Raw genomic sequence first — 7,236 nt, 5'->3', positions numbered from 1 at the left:
CTGACTTTTTAGATTTAAATCTTTTCAAAGTTTTCCCAAAGCTTTTGGCACATTTTCTGCAAAATGTGTACAAGAAAGACGAAAGATTCATGAAGGACCCTAGCCTTCTGTTATTGTTTAAACACTGATGCTTAAGGTTTAAATTTACAGGGAACAAATCATTCCACATCAAAACTAAGGTGTTGTATGTTTATTTACAGACCAAGCTCCAGTAGTAATGTGTATTTGTCATGGAAACTGATTTGAATGTAATTCTATACTCTGTTTTGCACCAGGAAAATGTGAGTTTCATTTTACTTGTCTCTGTTTTCAATTATAATTTGACAAAAGAAATAACTGCATTACCTATTTGATTTGCCAGAACTTTATCCCAGCACCACCTGTTGAGCCCTCGGCACTCGAATCCTGACATATAGCAGAGAACGAAATTATGCAGTTGGCATGCTAACCAGCAAGGATGCCAACAAAAGCATAATATAGCCTTTGTACTCAAAATACAACAAAATATATATTAAGCTACCAACTGCAAAGGTTTAAGCAAGCCACATTTAATTATACATGAACATATCTTTCCAACAAATAACTCAGTAGAAAAACGGTATGGAAGTTAGAAAGGACCCTTTCTGTATGGTTTGCATTGGTAAATATTGCAAGTTCAAAATAAATAAAATTTCACAATACCATAGTAGATTTATATTAGAGATGGCAAGAAGATCGCAGGTAGTTTATACAAATAGATGGGTTCAGCGCTATCAGCCTCCCAGTTTAAACAAAATGCCCCATGTTCATTTTTTTTGGGGGGGAACTGACCTAGCACAGCACTGGTCTCCCAAGGAGGTGGAAGAAGAGGGTCCCAGCACTAGTCCAGATCGAAACCTTTTCTGCAAGTAACTGTGACCAAAGCAGCAGGGATCAACTGAGATGTGTTTCTTGAAGTAGCACTTTGCCACAAAAGTTAATCGCAGCTGCTTTCCTGGCACTTCTGACCTGAGATTTGCACAGAAGAGGGACTGAAGCTGAAGGGAGATAGGACAGGTCAGCAGGGACGAGGCAGAACCTCTAGTCCCCTGTTCTGCAGAGGTCAGATGAGGTCTGCACAGGGGCTGGGAACTCACGTGGGATTTGCACGCTGGGAAGGGCTACCAGTGCTTCTAGCAGTGATGCGAGAGTTTCCAGTCTGTCCAAAAATATGACTTAGATCACTGCGTGCTTTTTAAGGGACTGTTTTAAAATACCGGTGACAATGACAGTTCACAGATTTTTATCAACCCCTCAATAAGCCTAAGAGAGAATTAAATCTGGAAACTTGATTACAGCATTGCTAATTCAGAGTCTTGGCCAGAAAAATGACACTAGGTATGAAACAAGGATTGTGTTCCAAGGTAAAGAGAAAACAAGGAATGAGATCTTACTCCTGCCCACCCAGAAATCACCACAAATGAGACAGGGTAAGGCAGAAAGAGCTAATTGACCCGTAAGGAAGGGAAAAGCAATTTGGGAAGTACAAGAAGAGGTTAATTGCCAGTGTTGCAGAAATTCTGATGCATTCGCACAGGGCTGAGCACATAGGTTCTGATGCTGGCTAAGGCTTTTGTCAACATTTTCATATGAAGCATAAATGAAAGACCATTAAAACTTTGGATAAGGAACCAAAATGCTGTGGGTTAAATGAAATGTCTAGAAAATCATTTAGAGACAATGAAGTACAGCTTTAAAAAAGCTTGGGAAAAAAACCAACTAGCTTTGTAAACAAGGAAACCAACCAGTTGTAAATCACAGAGTCACCAAAAGATTTTACTTACTGTGCTAACTTTTTCACTCTGAGCTATTTAACTAATTATTACCACTGTAGGCTCATACTAAATGTATGTACTAAATGGAGGAGGTACCTCTTGGCACCTGTCAGTTACCACCAGATGCAAAGTTCTGATATGTGATTCCTGAACAGTATATATGCAATCCAGAAAGTTTAGTGAGTGAGGAAGTGGAACATTTCAAATTATATATAGAAAAACAGAATAATTTTGCATGCAGATTGCTACCAACACATGGCAGGAATCAGCATTCAGCAGAGGTTGCAGAATCTCTGTTTTTGCAGGGTTCAACTTGACCGGCCACAGCCATGAGCAACGTGATGAAATGAGACCTGCTTTGAGAAGGGAGAAGGGGGTTGGACTACATGACCTCCAGAGATTCCTTTCAGCCTAAATTGTCTATGATTCTAGAACTTACCTAAAGAAATCAGAAATCTTTTTAAAGAAATATTTCTTTACAGCTGTTACTAAGTTTTGCTGAAATGCAATGTTTTGTCCTATTTGTTTAAAGGTTGGAATTAAGTATTTACTCTTTATAATTTTTCTAAATTAAATTTTTGTAATTATATATGTAAATGCACTTTTATTATTTATTTACTTCTTAAGGGATTGATCAAACAGAATCCTGGGTGCCTGTGGTGAAATCCCAATGAGCCAGTGAGAGCGCTTGCCTAAAACTCTAAAATGGTAGCTTGAAACTTACCTCAATATCCTTAATTTTTCTGTGCTGAAAATGTAAAGTGATGATTGTTAATGAGAAAAACTTAAATTTGTAATAGAAACTGTAAAACACTTGCTAAGAGATAGACCACATCTAGGAAAGCCAAATCTAGCTGATCTCTCCTCCTTATTTGCAAATATCCTTTGGGGTAACCACATTTCATTCAGGAAAATAAGAAGAGAGGAAGCATACATATGGCAGATACTTTGGCACCATCCCCTTCTAGATTTCTCTGATGTCTAACAGCCAAGAAAATATTCCATCATTTTAATTTCTTTCAGATAGCTGATTCCATGTGATATTTACTTTAGATGAAATATCTGGATAGTGTTCAAATAGGGCATTCAGTCAGCCTAGATAGAAAAGAATCCATCATCTTCTAATAACTACAAATTCTTAAATTGCAATGTTGAGCTTTGAGTTGTAAAATCATAAACTAGTAAGAAAACTCACTCCAGAAATGCACTGCCTTCCACAATATCTCCAAACACACCTAATATTTTTGCTTCCTTCCAAACAGCCTTGCAAAGACACTGAAAATACTGGAACACTTCCTTGCCCATCAGACATGCAAGGAAGCCGCAGGTGGATTGATGAACAGTCCGAGAGCTCTACAAGTGGCTTTTTTATCCTTGACTGTGCTTTTGGGAATTTAATGAACCCACCCTGAATACTTGGGGCTAGCATTTCAGCTTGAAATTGAACTTTTGGCATATAAAACAGCCATGAAAGTTGTGAAGATTTACAGGTGGATTACAGTGAGCTGTACCAAAGGCAGCACCTTTTCAGGCAGTCTTTGAAGTCTGCTCTGAGCAACTTGCAAATGCCTCAAGTACTGCTCAGCTCCACTGTTATTCGCCAGGTAATTGCTATTAGTCTTTTGTATTATCATCTATAAAGTGGAATTCATTGTTGAATTTAATTCCATTTAAATCTGTACCATTTGGGAAGAATTAGTAGTTCTGGAATTAAACGTCAGTGGTTGTTACATTAGTTTAGCGTTTGTGTCTGCAGCACTGCTCCAAGCAAGTGCCCCCAGTTTACATCACATTTCTCTTATTTGAGCATTCCGATAGCACACATGCAGCCTTTAGCAGAAACCAGTGACCCTGGGGGATCCTTTCACTTTAAGCTTAAGTCTACCTGTCACTGAAGGTGACTGAGGTCAGCTGGCTTAAAATGACTGATCTAAACCCCACACTTCCTGAAGGGATAAATTAAATCCAAAGAGAGAGTCTCATAAATTCCCAGGGATCTCTTAGTATCGTAAAAATAGACTTGACGCTGCTCCAAAGTTTAGCCTCTGCCTTGACAAAGAGGAATCAAAATCAGCTTTGGCGCAGATCCTCCACAGGAGATACTTCTCCAAGTGCTGCTGAGCAGTCTGTGCCTGCCTTATCTCGTGGCAACTTGTCACTGATCCCTCTGCCAGCTTTCACCGATAGTGAGATACTGCAGCTGACTGGAAGTGGGAGAGGAAAACAACAGTGTGTGTTTTCATACTTCCCTGTCTACTTCTCTGTGTCTCCTCCTTTACGTCCTTATTCATGCAGATACTTCTGTAGAACTGGGCTCAGGGTAGTTGATGCAGGGCACAGACAAGTGCTTCTGTAGAAAATCCTACCGTATTGAATAGAATTCTACAGAAACGGCTCTAAGAGCTTAATGTATTTGTAGAATTAATCTTGGTACAATTTTTTGAACCACCTATTAAAGATCTACATCAAGAATAATATTCACTGTTGTGTTCTATGGAGTTTTTGCTGTAACTTGTCCTGTTCTGCTTCCTGTCCATCATAATCACGTCATTACTGCTACAACCCGAGCCTTTCATCGTTCTGGAAACTGGTTGAGGTTTACCCAGTACTGCTTCCCAACAAAAAGTGATTTCCTGTCTCAAATGACTAAACTGTAGCATTGAGAAGGAATTTAATTTTATTGTCACCCTCTGAACTAGCAAGATGATTTATCAGTTTGTTTACGTACTGAAGGCTGCCAGCAAGGAGCATGCTTTGGTAAGGGGCACTAAAATGGGTGATGATTTCATTTGGCATCACCTAATACTGACTGTTTACTTTGGCACTTACCCATTTAGGCAGCTATGTAGACTAGGCAACTTAAGAAACAGGCAGGAGATTATGGCTGTAAATTGTCTTCAAAGAATTGTCTTGATTCATGATTGTCTTAAAATATATAAACACATTTTACCACAATGATTTTGCCCATTACAAGGCATACACAACGCACAAGAGACTTTTCCCCCTTCATATAGCAGTAAAAAAAACCCCACTATGGCTCTTGCCAAACTTGTTTAAAGTTTACATGCATTTGTTTGGACAAATGTGGTGGAAAATTATATCCAATGTTTTGGGCACTGGCCCAAGCACCTCCTTACACCTCAACAGTACTCTTCCATCTTTTAATGCAGATTTCTAAATTAAGTTTGTTTTTATCTGGAGTATAATATTAAAAAAATAGACTATGAAATAGCACATAATTTTGGCTCTGTAAAATGTAGCTCTTCCTGGTGTTTGTTTTTGTTTGTGGGTTTGTTTTTTTTTCTCCTAATTGGAAACAGTAGCTAGTGATTTCTGCTCTGCTTTTCTTGGATGCTGCTGTTTTAGGGTTATCTATTGCCTGTAAGAACAACTGCTCCTCAGATGCTATTGAAATATATCATCTTGTGATGGAGCTAGAGACGACACAATCCCATACTGAAGGCATCTGGTACAGTGGCAAAAAACATGGGGCTTGTCCTGCCTCACTACCAACTTCATTAAATTTCTGTGTATTGGGTAACTGTGTGAAATCAATAGGGTATTCTGCTGGACTTTTTAATGGACTATGATACATGTTATTGACAAGAATTATATAGTAATGAAGAGGTTCCCATTTCCCCTTAAGTTTCAGCATTATACAGGATGAGAAAGGAAAAAAAAATCCTGCTTAAAAACCCTAAAATTCTATTTCAAAAGATTACATTATTTTGCATGTCTATAAATCATAAATTATCAGATTTTTTTCAATGTCATTGGGAACAATCGCAACCGAAATATTTTTGCAGAGGGAAAGTTTGCGGACAGCAAGCTAACATATTTGCTTGATTCCCTTTGGCACTGCTAGTATTTAAATCTGGGGTTCCGGGACTGTCGATACGTACGGGACTCCAAGAGGAGCTGCGAGCAGAGATCAAGTTACTCCTGCAGCAGGTCATCAGGCACGTACCTTGCTGAAGGAGAAGGCTCCCTGCTTTCGACCTCTCTGCTACGCCAGAACTAAACCTGAGGCCAGGGCAGGCACATCACTGGTCCCAGGCTGAGGTCTTTCTGGAAAATCCTCCATTAAGTAGAGACCCTGGAGGAGAGAAAGGGAAGTATTAATTAATGTAAACTGGTTCGGTCTGTGGCTGTATGGAGCCTGCGCACGCCTCTGGCGCTCAGTAATAACGCGGCTGCGGTGGCAGAGGGTCCGGGCTCCGCTCTGCTCCCGGGGTTAAACGTTTGATACATTTGTAGGTAAAATCTGAAAGGGAAAGTGAGTAGGTGTCCTTAGAGACGTTGTACAACGGGGGAGCATCGCCTTCTCGTCGGGAGGTTCCCCCCAGAGCTCGCCTCCCGCGCGGCGGCCCGGCTGAGCCCGGCAGGGCGGCCCCGACACGGCCGAGCGGGTGGGGCGCTGCACCGGAGCCGTCCGGGGTTGCTCGGCCCGCCCGGCCTCGGCCGCACGCCGGGGCTTCGGCCGTACCGCGGTCCGGAGCCCCCGCACAGGCCGGGGTAGCCCGTCGCTGTTGCCAGGGCCCGCCGCACCCGCCCTGCCCCGGTACGCCGGTGCGTGACCGGCCCGGGGGCTGCCCGGCTGCACATCGCAACCCTGACCCGCGAGCCAAACGGCCTTGCAGCCTGCGGGGCGCCCTGGGCCGCCCCACGCCGGGGCCGCCCCACGCCGGGGCCACCCCCCGCCGGGGCCGCCGTGGCGGTGCACAGGGCCGAGGGCAGCGCGGCCCCGCAGCCCCCGCCCGCCCGGCGCTGCGCCCCGCGGCCAGCAGAGGCCGCTGCCGGCCCGGCTCCTCTGCGCTACGCTGCGCTCGGGGCCGCCGCGGGGCTGGGGGCTGGGGGCTCGGGGCTGGGGGCTCGGGGCTGGGGGCTGGGGGCTCGGGGCTGGGGGCTGTGGGCTCGGGACTGGGGGCTGGGCGCTGGGTACTGGGGGCTGGAAGCTTGGGGGCCACTACCGGGCTGGGGGCGCGGGACTGGGGGGCTCGGGGGCCGCCACCGGGCTCGGGGCTGGGGGTTAGGGGCTGGGGGCTCGGGGGCCGCCGGCGGGCTGGGGGCTCCGGGCAGGGGGCCCAGCAGCGTGGCCCAAGCGCGCTCCGGAATTACCTACGGACGGACGTGTAACCCCCCCGGCAGCAGTTACACACAGTTGTGCTCTGAGGGGGTGCAGCTATTTTTCACCCGTGTGAAGTCAAGCTCTGTACCACAGACGCTGCTTTTTCGTACTCAACATAGGTACGAGGAAATACAAGCACCCAGAAATTAATTTCCGATAAAGAAAAAAATACCGAAACACTATGATTTAGAAGGAACTTTAGACACAGTTCAGACAAGGTGCTATCTAGACAGACCTTTCCTGGCAGGATCGCCGTCACTGCTTTCGGTGCCGTGTATCGCCACGCTTGAATTTGGTACCTGCCTGTGGCTGTCT

At 44.7% G+C, this 7,236-nt stretch overlaps 1 long non-coding RNA gene across 2 annotated transcripts in view; it reads right to left on the bottom strand.

Moving 5' to 3' along the window:
• The window catches only part of LOC308071415, a 50,443-nt gene that overhangs the window by 21,246 nt on the left and 21,961 nt on the right, over positions 1-7,236 (bottom strand). For both annotated transcript variants that reach the window (XR_013931187.1, XR_013931188.1), the window contains exon 2: positions 5,761-5,889. This is a non-coding gene — a long non-coding RNA (uncharacterized lncRNA). The remainder of the gene's footprint in view (positions 1-5,760; positions 5,890-7,236) is intronic.

Source organism: Falco punctatus (genome assembly GCF_963210335.1).
Source record: "Falco punctatus genome assembly, chromosome: 11".
Lineage (NCBI taxonomy): Eukaryota > Metazoa > Chordata > Aves > Falconiformes > Falconidae > Falco > Falco punctatus.
This window is presented reverse-complemented; position numbering and strand designations above follow the sequence as displayed.